Source organism: Pongo pygmaeus, chromosome 6, assembly GCF_028885625.2.
Source record: "Pongo pygmaeus isolate AG05252 chromosome 6, NHGRI_mPonPyg2-v2.0_pri, whole genome shotgun sequence".
In the NCBI taxonomy this organism is placed as follows: domain Eukaryota; kingdom Metazoa; phylum Chordata; class Mammalia; order Primates; family Hominidae; genus Pongo; species Pongo pygmaeus.
In genome coordinates this window covers 103616670-103631781 of record NC_072379.2, presented here as the reverse complement: position 1 = coordinate 103631781, position 15112 = coordinate 103616670, and the positions used below count along the sequence as shown (strand labels likewise).

Here is a 15112-nt window from a genome sequence, read left to right as displayed (position 1 = left end):
TTCTTCTGCCTCAGCCTCCCAAGTAGCTGGGATTACAGGCGAGTGCTACCACGCCCAGCTAATTTTTGTATTTTTAGTAGAGATAGGGTTTCACCATGTTGGCCGGGCTGGTCTCCAAGTCCTGACCTCGTGACCTACCCACCTTGGCCTCCCAAAGGGCTGGAATTACAGGTGTGAGCCACCACACCCGGCCTTATTTTGTTATGTAAAAAATTACTAGAACACTTCATGAATTTGCGAGTCATCCTTGGGCAGGGGCCATGCCAATCATTTCTGTATTGTTCCAATTTTAGTATATGTGCTGCTGAAGCAAGCACTCATTTTTTGTTTTTTTTTTGAGACGGAGTCTCACTCTGTCACCTGGGCTGGAGTGTGGTGGCATGATATGTGCTCATTGCAACCTCCACCTCCCAGGTTCAGGCTATCTTCCTGCCTCAGCCTTCCTAGTAGCTGTACTTAACAGGTACCCACCACCACGCCTTGCTAAATTTTGTATTTTTAGTACAGATAGTGTTTCACCATGTTGGCCAGTCTGGTCTTGAACTCCTGACCTCAGGTGATCCAACCACTTTGACCTCACAAAGTGCTGAGATTACAGGCATGAGACACTGCGCCTGGCCTACAAAGCGAGCACTTATTTTTTACATATCACTGTTTTCTCCCACTGTGGGTATCTTTTGTGCAGTTTGTTTTAAGGTTAGGAAGAGTAATTTTTTTTTGGAAATAGAAGGTATTTGGAATCTGAGTCCAAAGTTATGAGCAATGCTAGTTTCTATCATTATTTTCAGGTTGTCTTTTAGAAAGAGCAACCAAATTTACAGTTCTGTTGATTGTATATATGTACTTGTTTTGCTTCATCCCCTTCAGCTTTTGGCTTCACATTTTGTTTAGTTTTTTCAGGTGGCAATGAGGAATGTACATTTCCCTTTGTTGATGATTTGTTGTGTGGGAAGCTGTGTTTTTCTTGGTGCTTTAGAATATTGCCTTTTATTATTCGCCGTTGTTTTGTTGGTGTTACTAAGGTTGGTCCTCTTTTACCTGCTTTGGGCCTTTGTGCTGCTGGCTTTCCCCAGTCCTCATCTGGTTAGCATGTGTTCTTCTTTTTTTTCTTTTTCTTTTCTTTTTTTCTTTCAGAAATGGGGCTTCACCCTGTTGGCTAGGCTGGTCTCAAACTCCTGGCCTCATGTGATTCACCTGCCTTGGCCTCCCAAAGTGCTGAGATTGTAGGCCTGAGCCACTGCACCTGGCCAAGGTATGAGTTCTTCCTTCTGTCGTCAGCTTTGATGTCATGCCTTGGAGACTTTCATGACCGTTACATCTGTGGTCCCTCCTAAGTTCGTGTTCCCTTGGAGATATGTGTCTTTTCCTCTAGTACTTATTTATTACAACTTTCCGTACGCTTTTTGTGCTATTTACTGTGTTTTCTGGTAGACTTCAGTTCTGTGAGATGAGGGCTCATATGTGCTTTATTCAAACTTTGAAAAATCAGGGCCTAAGCACAGTGTGTGAAATGTCGTATGTATTTAAAAAGTAGTTATTGAAGGAGTGAACTTTGCAAAGGTTTAAGTTTTGTATGTCAGAACTCATTTAAGTTTACTATTCATCTCTCTTGTCTCTTGACTCAGAAATTTTTCCTTCTCTCCCCCAAAGCCAGGATATGGTTTTAGGATCAATAGTTTATGTTATGGACTATTTTTTATTTATAACTCTTCGATATATCTGAACTTTTTTGTTGAATATAGTATGAAATATGATACAAATTGTGTAATAACTATTTGTTTTAAATATATTTATTACGTATTATTTTATCGCTTGTGGTTGTTTTAAGGATTTAACATTTAAATCTGACTAGAGAAATACTATTTTAGTCTATTTATTAGTACTCAGTTTGTATTTTGTTTGTCATCACCTCTTTTTTTTTTTGAAATGGAGTCTCGCTCTGTCGCCCAGGCTGGAGTGCAATGGCACAATCTTGGCTCACTGCAACCTCTCCCTCCCAGGTTCAAGTAATTCTCCTGCCTCAGCCTCCCAAGTAGCTGGGATTACAGTCATGCACCACCACACCCAGCTAATCTTTTAAAAAAATATTTTTGGTAGAGATGGGGTTTCACCATGATGGTCAGGCTGTTGTCAAACTCCTGACCTCAAGTGAACCACCCACCTCGGCCTCCCAAAGTGCTGGGATTATAGGCGTGAGCCATCGTGCCTGGCCTTTTTTTTTTTTTTTTTAATTAAGACACAGAGTCTCGCTTTGTCACTTGGGTTGGAATGCAGTGGCAGAATCACAGCTCACTGTAGCTTCAAATTCCTGGATTCAAGGAACCCTCCTTTTCTCAGCCTCTTGAGTAGCTGGAACTATAGGCATGCACAGCCATGCTGGCTAATTTATTTTCTTTGTTTTTTTTTTTTAATAGATACAGGTGTCTCACTGTATTGCCTAGGCTGGTTTCAAACTTCTGGCCTCAAGCAGTCCTCCTGCCTTGGCCTCGGAAAGCACCTAGATTACAGGCAGGAGCCACTGCACGTGACCCTCTTGCCACCACTTTTTAATCTTAGTGTTGCTGGCATGGGTGCAGTTTTAGAATCCTTCTTACTGTAAAGTATGGATGCCCTTTTAATCTAACAAATTATCAAATTCATTAATTCTAGTAGTTTCAAATTAATTTCCTTGGGTTTTCTAGGAAGAGTCATGTCAGTATTAAGGCGAATGTTTATTTCCCCTGTTGTTAATGTTTGCTACTCCTGCTCTTCTTTTTTCCCATCCATTATAAAGATTTCTAGCTATGGAATGAATAGAAATGGAGACAGGAGTCAATTCTCATGTTGTTACTGGTTTTATTTTAATTTTTTATATTTTATTTTATTTTTTTAAATTTATTTATTTTTGAGACGGAGTCTTGCTCTGTCACCCAGGCTGGAGTGCAGTGGCGCGATCTCGGCTCACTGCAAGCTCCGCCTCCCGGGTTCATGCCATTCTGCCTCAGCCTCCTGAGTAGCTGGGACTACGGGCACCCGCCACCACACTCGGCTAATTTTTTTGTATTTTTAGTAGAGATGGGGTTTCACCGTGTTAGCCAGGATGGTCTCAATCTCTTGACCTTGTGATCCTCCCGTGGCCTCCCAAAGTGCTGGGATTACAGGCGTGAGCCATCGCGCCTGGCTATTTTATTTTTATTTTTAATTTTTTTGAGACAGAGCCTCGCTCTGTTGCCCAAGTTGGAGTGCTGGGACGTGATCTCGGTTCACTGCAACCTCTGCCTCCTATGTTCAAGCGATTCTCCTGCCTCAGTCTCCCGAGTAGCTGGGATTACAGGTGTGTGCCACCACACCTGGCTAATTTTGGTATTTTTTTAGTAGAGACGGGGTTTCACCATGTTGGCCAGGCTGGTCTCGGACTCCTGGCCTCGAATGATTTGCCTGTCTCGGCCTCCTAAAGTCCTGGGATAACAGGCATGAGCCACCATGCCAGGCGTTCTTAAGCCATGGAGATGAGCCCTTTCTTCTGTTTTTCTACAGGAGAAAATGGGGAAAAATGCTGAATTGGGTGTCACTTCATTTTCTGTACCTTTTCCCATCTTCTGCTGCTCTTTTGTTCTGTTTCCTAGCCTTCTGTTTTTTTTTTTTTTTTTTTTTTTTTTTTTGAGATGGAGTCTCAGTCTGTCTCCCAGGCTGGAGTGCAGTGGTGCAATCTCGGCTCACTGCAGCCTCCACCTCCCATGTTCAAGTGATTCTCCCCACCTCAGCCTCGCGAGTAGCTGAGATTCCATGCGTCCACCACCATGCTGGGCTAATTTTTGTATTTGTTTCCCAGCATTCTTAGTTTTCCCTGCTCTTTCTGTTTCAAAATCTTAACTAGGTCTGTCTCAGTCTTTGAGGTCTTCATCTTCTTTTAATATCCACTCTTCTCTTCCCCTCAAAACTACCTTATCCATCCACATTAGTACATGATATTTTGTTATCTTCTTTCATTTTTCAGATCTATTTGTATTTCAGAAAAGAGCTTTCTTTTAGGGTGAGAGAATAAATTAGATGACTAATAGGCAGTGTGACATGGTGAAATATATAAAGATTCAGGCAATGTGGGAGAAAAAAATTTGGGGGAGGTGGTTAAAACTGGCCCTATAGATCAGTAATATGTAAACTCTTACATCTGAGACTGGAAGTTGCAGTTCTTATTCTATTTACTTATTTAAAAATATTGATTTTATTTTTTAAGAGATGGGGTTTCGCTATGTTGCCCAGGCTGGCCTTGAACTCCTGGCCTCAGGTGATCCTCCCACGTCAGCCTCCTGAGTGTCTGAGATTACAGGTACATGTCACTGCACCCAGCTGAGTTTCTATTAAATTTTTTTTTTTTTTTTTTGGAGACGGAGTCTCGCTGAGTTGCCCAGGCTGGAGTGCAGTGGTGCAATCTCGGCTCACTGCAAGCTCTGCCTCCCAGGTTCACACCATTCTCCTGCTTCAGCCTCCTGAGTAGCTGGGACTACAGGTGCCCGCCGCTATGCCCGGCTAATTTTCTTGTATTTTTAGTAGAGATGGGGTTTCACCGTGTTAGCAAGGATGGTCTCGATCTCCTGACCTCGTGAGCCGCCTGTCTCGGCCTCCCAAAGTGCTGGGATTACAGGCGTGAGTCACCGCGCCCGGCCTTTGTTTTTTATTTGTTTTTTTTTGTTTTTTTTTTTTTTTTTGAGACAGAGCCTGGCTCTGTCACCGAGGTTGGAGTCAGTGGCCTGATCGCAGCTCACTGCAACTTCCACCTCCCAGGTGCAAGTGATTCTCCTGCCTCAGCCTCCTGAATAGCTGGGATTACAGTCGTCTGCCACCACACCTGGCTAATTTTTTGTATTTTTAGTAGAGACAAGGTTTCACCATGTTTGCCAGGCTGGTCTCAAACTCTTGACTTCAGGTGACCCACCCGCCTCGGCTTCCCAAAATGCTGGGATTACAGGTGTGAGCCACTGCCCCCAGGCTTTAAAAAGTGTTTTAAAAAATACATTGGGCTGCATATTGATTTATCACTCCTTCCACTCTGCAATCTACCCTCCTGCCCTGATCCATTTTGGATGCAGTTGGGGATTTTGATTGGAGTGAGCCCAGGGATAGAGTCATTTGTATGTCTCCCCTGGAAGTCTGATAATCTGTATTTTTGGTATCTTCTGGAAGAAACTCCTATAGGCTGGGCACTGTGGCTCATGCCTGTAATCCCAGCACTTTGGGAGGCCAAGGTGGGCTGATCACTTGAGGTCAGAATTGAAACCCTGTCTTTACTACAAATACAGAAAGTAGCCGGCTATGGTGGTGGCTTCCTGTAGTCCCAGCTACTCGGGAGGCTGAGGCAGGAGAATGGCGTGAACCCGGGAGGCGGAGCTTGCAGTGAGCCGGGATCACGCCAGTGCATTCCAGCCTGGGTGACAGAGTGAGACTACGTCTCAAAACAAAACAAAACAAAACAAAAAAACACTCCTATAAATTTTAGAGTTGTTTAGATAAGCTAATCTGTATTAAGTATCTTGTGTTCTTTCATTCATTCAGCTAATATTGGGCATCTACTATAAATGGGCATTGCTAGGCTCTGGGGATGTAGTAATAAACCAGGACATGTGGGCCTCATGCTTCAGCATCTTGTTATCTTCTTATCTGGCTTTGGAGTCAGATGTGTAACAATTAATTCATCTCAAAATGCGGTGTAAAGTGGTGGGAGAAGTATCAGTTGCTAGGGGAAAGCTTCACCTGGACTTGGCAGGGAGGAGAGAGGTCAGGATGCTGGCGAGAGGTACAGAACCAAGAGATTGGCAGTGGTTAGCAAACTTCTTCTGTAAAAGACCAGATAAATAATTTAGACATTTCAGGCCACGTGACCTCTGTTGCAACTGCTTAACTCTGCCATTGTAGTGTGGAAGCAGCCATGGACCATACATAAACAAATGAGCAAGATTGTGTTCAATCAAACTTCGTTTATGGACACAGAACTTTGAATTAACTAAGAATTTTTAGGTGTCATGAATTATTCCATTGATTTTTTTCCCCAACCATTAAAACAAAAATGTAAAGGCCAGTTTTAGCTCCATATGTTCTAACAAATACAGCTGGCGTGCTGTAGCTTGCAGCCTCATGGAATATGCTGCTAAATTGCTCATTATCAGGGCTCTTTTGCTTATACCTTGAACTTTTTTTTTTTTTTTTTGATACGGATTTTTTTTTTTTTTTTTTTTGATACGGAGTTTTGCTCTTGTCGCCCAGGTTGGTTGGAGTGCAATGGCACGATCTCAGCTTACTGCAGCCTCCGCCTCCTGGGTTCCAGTGCTTCTCCTGCCTCAGCCTCCTGAGTAGCTGGGATTACAGGCTCCCACCACCACTCCCGGGTAATTTTTTGTATTTTTAGTAGAGACTAGGTTTCACCATGTTGGTCAGGCTGGTCTTGAACTCCTGACCTCAGGTGATCCACCTGCCTCCACCTGCCAAAGTGCTGGGATTACCACCGCGCCTGGCCACCTTTAATTCTTTACAAAAACATTTGCCATGTGGTAAGCCTGTAGTCAGAGCATGCATTATGCTTTTAGCAGGAAAGAAATTTGTAGGTAGGGTTGAAAATCATAGTGTTTCCGTACCTCTAGCTGTTCTTTTGAAACATTCCTGTAATTCTGGGCATTGAAAGGATGTTAGGACTTATGAGGGTGATTAATAAGTAGCATACATGCAGAGGGACTTGAATGGCATAATTGATAGTATTTAGAAGGCCAGTCATGATCTTGCCAGTTATTCGCTGTGTAATATTGGGCAAATCAGTGCACTTCTCTGAGCCTTGTCTATCCATGAAAAAGAAAGTAAACTTATTATAGTTATTTCTCAGGATTACTGTAAATAATGGAGAAGATAATGTACTTCAAAGCAGTATAAAAAAGTTCTTTGTACTATGCCTTTCTGCAGCTTTGTTTCAAATTTTAAAAAGTCACTCTGGCCACCATATGGGGAATGGATTATAGAGTGGTAAGAGTGAAAGCTAGGAGACTAGAGAGCATGCTGTTGCACTGTGGCTTGGCCAGGTGGTCTTAGTAGAGGAGATGAAGTGGTCAGATTAAGGACTTATTTTGAATGTAGAGTTGATTGGATTTAATGATAGGGTATGAATTAAGAGGAAAGTCAAGGATGACTTTTTAAAAATCATTTTTTCTTTTTTTTTTTAATTTGTTTTTTAAAAAAGTTATTTTATTTATTTTTATTTTTGTTTTTTGCTTGTTAACAAACCCTTGTGTCAAGGGCTGATGATTTCAGTAGATTGCACCGAGGGAGCTGCTCTGCTACCTATGAAACCTTGACCCAAAAGCAGGTCATCTATGAAAGGTTTAGTGCCAGGTTCCCCACGAACCTGTGTTGCGTGACAGGAGAGGGGGTGGCCACCTTTACTGCCACACCTTGTTTTCCAGGATGATGGCTCTCCGCACCGGACCCATGTCCCCATGTGTGGTAGGGCAGAGTGTCCCGCTGGCGGGGGACCAGTAGCCAAGGCTATCCGAGGCCCCGCAGCATTGCCCTGTTTTTCCACCTGGGCAGGATTCTGACTTAAGAAGCCTTCAGTCATAGTTCCACAGATGGTAGCTTCGCCCTGTTGGCTTCTCAGCCAAGCACATACACCAAGACTTTTTTTGTTGTTGTTTTTAAGAGACGGGGTCTTCTCTTGTTCAGGCTGGAGTGCAGTGGTGCGATCTAGGCTCACTGCACCCTTGACCTCCTAGGCTCAGGTGATCCCCCTGCGTCAGTATCCCAGGTAGCTGTGACTACAGGTATGCGCTACTGCTACTGTGCCTGACTAATTTTTTTAACGTTTTGTAGGCATGAGGTCTCGCTATGTTGCCCAGGCTCGTCTTGAACTCCTGGACTCCAGCGATCCTCCTGCCTCAGCCTCCTAAAGTACTCAGATTACAGGTGTGAGCCACTGTATCCAGTTGACTTTTTTTTTTTTTTTTTTTGCCTTGAGAAACTAGGGGAAAATGATGGCATTAAATAATGGACATCTTTTTTTTTTTTTTTTTTTTTTTTTTAAAAGACTTGGTTTCTAGTCTTAGTTCCTCATTAGGATGGCACATGAACTTGTCTTGACATTTCTGTCTCTTGGTTGCTTTATGTGGACTGCATGACATTTACAGAGGGATCAACAGGGTTCCTTAGCCGTACATACCAGCTCTTAATTTCACAAAGGCATGTAATAATCGCTTGTGACACCTTGTTAAAGAGCTGGAGAAATGTGTTTTATGTAATTGTAAGCCTAGCTATTTTAACACCCCTTCTCCAAAAGCATAGCCACTGTTTCAAAGGTGCTCTTTAGTGGTGAGGTAAAATGCTTTCTTTGATTCTGTTTTGTTAAATGTTTTCTTCATTGACTTGTGTGAAGACTTAGATCACTTGATTATTAAGTTAGTATGTTTAAGGATGTTGACTGCTGCCTTTCTGGGGGAGAATACAGTTGGGATTTATAAAAGCTTGCTTGAATGAAACTGCCTCTTAAGTGATTGTTAATAATGAATGGCTCCAGTTGACTTCTAATGTACCTTCTGCAATTAGCATAGTGGATTTTACAATAGGAAAAATAGGACTATTGAGTATTAATGGTAACAGATTTTTTTTAATTTTAATTTTTGTTTTTTGAGACAGTCTCGCCCTGCCACCCAGGCTGGAGTGCAGTGGTGCGATCTTGGCTCACTGCAACCTCCGCCTCCCTGGCTCAAGCAATTCTCCTGCCTCAGCTTCCCAAGAAGCTGGGATTGCAGGCGTGCACCACCACATTCGGCTAATTTTTGTATTTTTAGTAGAGACGGGGTTTCGCCATGTTGGTTAGGCTGGTCTGAAACTCCCGACCTCAGGTGATCCACCCGCCTCGGACTGGATCTGCTGGGTAGCAGGTATTGACAGTGCCAGGCATAGTGCCTCATGGACATACTCACTAAAACAGTAACATTCTTCAGCATTCTATGGGCCTACCAACTTTGCTTATTTGTATTGCACATTCATTAGCTAGATTTTCTGTTAGGAGTAGTCTGGCCTGGTTGGGCGCGGTGGCTCACGCCTGTAATCCCAGCACTTAGGGAGGCTGAGAATTGTTTGAACCTTCGAGGCGGAGGTTGCAGTGAGCTGAGATCACGCCATTGCACTCCAGCGTGGGCGACAGGGCGAGACTCCATCTCAAAAGAAAGAAGGGAGGGAGGGAATAGTTGGCCTGGCACGGTGGCTCATGCCTATAATCCCAGCACTTTGGGAGGCTGAGATGGGCAGATCATGAGGTCAGGAGTTCGAGACCAGCCTGGCCACCATAGTGAAACTGCATCTGTACTAAAAATACAAAAAAAAAAAAAGCCGGGCATGGTAGTGGGGGCCTGTAATCCCAGCTACTTGGGAGGCTGAAGCAGGAGAATCGCTTGAACCCGGGAGGTGGAAATTGCAGTGAGCCAAGATAGCGCCATTGCACTCCAGCCCGGGCGACAATGTTAGACTCCACCACACACACACAAAGAATAGTCTCACCAAAGTGTTTTTAAGGAAAGATAGTTTGAATCCTTCCAAAAGTTTATTTTTCTTGAGCATACTTCAGTTGGTCTTTCATATCTGGAAGAATGCCTCCTTAGCTGAATTTTTTCACCCAGTTAGCTTGGGTCCACTACAGGAAAGATGTGAGCGTCATGTCCTCAAATTATTCTTATAGTGTTGAATATGTAGTACCATATCTTTTCGGAAATTAATGTGTTATTTGCACTTTGTTCTTCTTAGAATATTCACTCTAAAAGGCAAGAAACACTATTCCTTTATGTTTTGTGTTAGCATGTAGCATCTAGTACACTTTGGTGCTGAGTAAAGTATGTAGCAAGTAGCTGAGAAGAAAGACACTTTTGTTTTTAACGTTCTTAACAGTGCCAGTATTATAATTTTATTTGCATTAAGAGTCAGCCCTTGCAAAAGTAATAGACTGCCTACAGTGTCTCAAACATGGAATACGGGTAGGTGTTTTTAGAAAGATTCTATGTGGTTCTCCTTTGTAGTTGGAAATTTGAAATTTAGGAGGAAGTCATATGTTGCCTGTTATTTTCTAACATTGGTGAAGGTAATGCAGACTTGAATATTTGCCACTGCTTGGGTTTGCAGAAGGCTTTACCTTCATTGTTTTTGAATTTTGTTAAGGAAGTTTTAGTGTATACTTTTCTCTAGCATTTTTTTCTCTAGCATAAAATTTCCATATTTTTGTAAATGTATATTCTTACTGTTTCTTTTTGTAGGACTTTTTTTTTTTTGGCTGGAGTCTCACTCTATTACCCAGGCTGGAATGTGGTGGCGCCATCTTGGCTCATTGCAGCCCCCACCTCCTGAGTTCACATGCCTCAGCCACCCGAGTAGCTGGGATTACAGGCATGCGCCACCACGCCCAGTTGACTTTTGTATTTTTAGTAGAGGCAGGATTTTGCCATGTTGGCCAGGCTGGTCTCCAACTCCTGGCCTCAAGTGATCCACTCACCTCGGCCTCCCAAAGTACTGGGATTACAAGCATGAGCCACCGTGTCTGGCCGGACATTTTTGATCCTGTGTTTTGTCTCCAGCTGCACCCAGGCTGTAAGCCAGGGAGGCTTTAGAGTTTTAGTGGGGACCATGGAGCTGTGGAGAGCCTTCCTTGGCCGAAGTGGAGATGTATAGACTAGCTAATGAGACATCTGTGCAAACTTTTTTTTTTTATTGCGGTTATATTCACATAATATGAAATTCACCATTTTACAAGTGAACAGTTCAGTGGCATTTAATACATTTGCAATGCTGTGCAGCCACCACTTCTGTCTAGTTCGAAGATGTTTTGTCACCCCAGTAGGAAACTCCTATTTCCCCCTGCCCCAACTCCTGGGAGCCAATATGCATTTTTGTCTCTTGTTGATTTACCTATTCTAGATATTTCATGTAAATGCAGTTATGTAACACATGACCTTTTGTGTCTGGCTTCTTTCACTTTGCATGATGTTTCTGAGGTTCATCCATATTGCAGCATGGATCAACATTCAAGTCTGTCGCCCAGGCTAAAGTGCCGTGTCACGATCTCGGTGCACTGCAGCCTCCGCCTCCTGGGTTCAAACGACTCTCCTACTTCAGCTTCCTGAGTTGCTAGGACCCCAGGCACATGCCCCTATGCCTGGCTAATTTTTGGATTTTTAGTAGAGATGGGATTTCACAACATGTTGGCCAGGCTGGTCTCCAACTCCTGACCTCAAGTGATCTGTCCGCCTCGGCCTCCCAGAGTTCTGGGATTACAGCTGTGAGCCACTGTGCCTGGCCCAACATTCCATTCCTTTTTATGGCTACATAATATTTCATTGTATCTATACACCAGGATTAGTTTATCCGTTCATCTGTTGGTAGACATTTGGGTTGTTTTCACTTTTTGGCTATTGTGGATAATGCTGCTGTGATCATGGGTGTACGTATTATTTGAAGTACTAGTTTTCACTTCTTTTGGGTTTCTACCTATGAGTGGAATTGCTGGGTTGTATGGTAATTCTATTTTTAACTTTTTGAGGAATCTCCAAACAGTTTTCCATAGCAAAGATACCATTTTATATTCCCACCAGCAGTGTACAAGGATTTAAATTTCTCCACATATTTTCCAGTACTTGTTAGTTGTTGTTGTTGTTTTTAACTTTTTATCATTAGCCATCCTTGTGGGTGTGAAGTTGTGCCTCGTTTTTATTTGCATTCTCCTTACTAAGGATGTTGAGCGTCTTTTCCTATTCTTGTTGACCTTTTGTATATTTTATTTGAGAGACTCTATTAAAATCTTTCGCTCATTTTATAATCAAGTTTATTTTTGTTGTTGTTGTGTGTTATATATTCCAGGTACTAGACCCCTATCAGATTTGTTAATATTTTCTTCCATTCTGCAGGTTGTCTTTTCATTTTCCTGATAATGTCATTTGATGCAGAAAAATTTTTAATTTTGATGAAGTTCAGTTTACAGTTTTTTCTTTTGTTGCATGTGCTTTTTTGGTGTTATATCTAAGAATCTGTTGTCATACCCAAGGTCATGAAGATTTACCTGTATGTTATCTTCTAAGAGTTTTATGATTTCAGCTCTTATGTAGGTTGTTTGTCGATTTTAAGTTTATTTTTGTATAAGGTATGAGGAGGGAGGGGTCCAGCCTCATTTTTCTGCATGTGGATACCCAGTTGTCTTAGCACCATTTGTTGAAGAGGCTGTTCTTTCCCCATTGAGTGGTCTTTGTGTGCAGACTGTTATTGCTGTGCATGTGTATATCTGTTTATCTGGAATTCACTTTTAAGAACTGTATATGGGCCAGGTGCAGTGACTCACATCTGTAATCCCAGCGCTTTGGGAGGCTGAGGTGGGAAGATCACTTGGGGTCAGGAGTTTGAGATGAGCCTGTACAACATAGCAAGACCTAGTCTCTTCAAAAACATTTTAAAAACTAGCCGAGTGTGCTAGTACCTGCCTGTAGTCCCACCTACTCAGGAGGCTGAGGCAGAGGGATTGCGTGGGCCTGGAAGTTCAAGGCAACAGTGAGCTCTGATCACACCACCATTCCAGCCTGGGCAACAGAGCAAGACCTTGTCTCATTAACCCATTTGTGCCTAGTGTTCCATTATTGGAACACTAAGCTTGTGGGAGTTATTTATATCCTGCTCCAGGTCATTGCCAAGGTCTGATTTTTCACACAAAAAAATTTGCAACCTTCGGCATAAATGGGTTAAAAAAAAGAAAAGCTGTGTATGAAGGTATTTGGCCACAGTTTGGTTTTTGATGGTAGATAGGGTTTTGTCACTTGAATGCAAAATTAGCTTTATAACTATAACTTTGAAACTAAATGGCTAAATTGTTACTGATTTTATTTTTATTTTTATGGGTCGTCTTACAAGATGCATTTAGTTTGCCTCTTGATTTTGAGTACTGTGGAAATGAGCTTACTGGTTGCTGTTTCTGAAAATGTGTACTTTAACTTATTCTCAAGGTAATTATTGATGTGTTTTTAAACTGAAAAACACTGAAGACATTTTATGGATAAGTTTTCTCCATATTTTGTTTCACATAAATTGTGTCCATTTTGAAGATGTAGTTCCTCTTTTCTTCTTCCAAATGATTAAGCTGGTAAATTTTTTGTATTAGAGGAATTAAGGTGAGAGGTGCTGAGCAAAATATGAATCTTCCAAGGTTTATTCTTGTACCTTGTTAGGGATATGCGTGGGTGTTCGTGTGATTGTGAGAGAAACAAAATGTGTGTATGTGTCACTGATTTTTTAAAAGTATAGATGTTGCTTTATTATTTGCCTTAAATATATAGCAAAATTAACCCATAGACAATGCACCTGAAGAGAAAATGTAACTGTGTGAAGATTTAATAAAGTGGATTGGTGGAAAGACCATTTTATTATTTGGAATGTTATTATTTGGAATGTTAGCAGAAAAACTTCAGCTGAATTAAATTTAAAGGAGTTTAATTGAGCAGTGAACAATTCACGAATCGGGCAGCCCCAAGAATCATGGGAGATTCAGAAACTGCAGTGCAGCTATGTGGTGGAAGAAGATTTATAGACAAAAAAAAAAAGGAAGTGATGTCCAGAACTCAGAGGTGAGGTACAGAAACAGTCAAGTTGGTTACAGGTCAGCATTTGCCTTAGCTGAACAGTTTGAACACTCAGCACTGTATGAATGGTTAAAGTACAGCTCCTGGAATTTGCCAGGACTCAGCTGTATTTACAGGCGCATACCCCTAGTTAGGTTTTTCAATCTTGTCTACCTGTTAGCTTATGGTTCCTCCACAAGGACTTAAATATTGAAGTACGGAGTCCTTCTCAGGCCATATTTAGTTTCCTTTAACTGGAAAAATAACTAGAAAAAAAAATTTTAAAGGGGCTTATATTCTTCCCTTGCCATCCCACCCCCCCCCGCCAGTGCATTAAATTTAAGAGTGGATGTTGAAAATAAAAACTAAAAATTGTTAATCACCAGTATGTTTCTTAAATAAGCTTTCAAGAATGTAGAAGGAACAAAGAGGAAGGTAATTTTTAGCCTTGATAATGTTAAAAAAATTCACAAAACCATAAATGGAGGGCTGTGTACTTAAACCCTTCTGTTCTTAGAAACAAACCTATAGTAGTAGATTATTCCATTTTGATTATAACTCAGGCCATATTGAAAAGGACGTTTGCAGTGATGAAAAATTGTGATTCCTTGATTAACATGTGTAGAATTTAAAAATAGTGTGTTACATTTTCACAGAAATTAGATATGTACAGGATGATGCTGTGAACATATGTTTTCCTTAGCTGTGATTTCCAAATTAATTTTGAAATATTGAGTGAATTAAGCAGTTTTAAAAGATGCAACAGATTTAATTTTCACCCTTTTGGATTTGTTTTTATTTTAGCTGAGATGTGATTCTTGTTTTACTTGAAAATATTGCTTGAGTTTTGTTTTAAAACATGAATTTTACTCATTCATGTAAATTATGTTTTATAGGTCGGCTTGTCATCATTTGATTTGTGACTCTGTATTCTTTGGAATACAGTGGTTAAAAACTGGGTGTGTAAAATACTGATACCTCGCTGCTGTCTATTTACCAGGATTTTATACCAGTGTCTAGTGGAATAGACCAAAGGACAGAGTCCTTGGACTCAGAACTTGCATGAATTCTGCAGTGTGCAAGAGTTTTCTGGAGAATTAGTACCTTACTCATATTCTCAAAGGGGATGGTGAGAAGCGTGTTGCAAAAAAGGTTGATTAAGCTAGAATATTGACAGTGAAGTTATTTGCTCTTAAGTGTGTGACAGAAAGAACATAAAATGAGTACTGAGTGACATTTCTGTTTATCCAAATAGCCTGTATTAAGGAATTTGGTAATGGTATAAACACTGATTCTTAAACATTTTGCTCTTGGGACAGACTCTAAAAAATTATTTAGGAGCCCAAAGAGCCTTTTAATGCAGTTTATATCAATTGGTACTTGCTTTGTCAGAAATTAAAAACGTGTAGTTGTCAATACACTTATTGTATGTTAACAAATAGCATATTTTTAGGCTGGGTGCGGTGGCTCACGCCTGTCATCCCAGCACTTTGGGAGGCTGAGGTGGGCGG

General features: G+C 41.4%; 1 protein-coding gene and 1 non-coding gene across 18 annotated transcripts in view; one reads left to right on the top strand and one right to left on the bottom strand.

Annotated features, from left to right (window-relative positions):
- SRPK2 (SRSF protein kinase 2) overlaps positions 1 to 15112 on the top strand; it is a 292635-nt gene that overhangs the window by 65365 nt on the left and 212158 nt on the right. The window lies entirely within an intron of this gene.
- On the bottom strand, positions 211 to 317 carry LOC129041910 (U6 spliceosomal RNA). Its single transcript, XR_008504016.1, has one exon. It is a non-coding gene; the product is annotated as a U6 spliceosomal RNA (small nuclear RNA).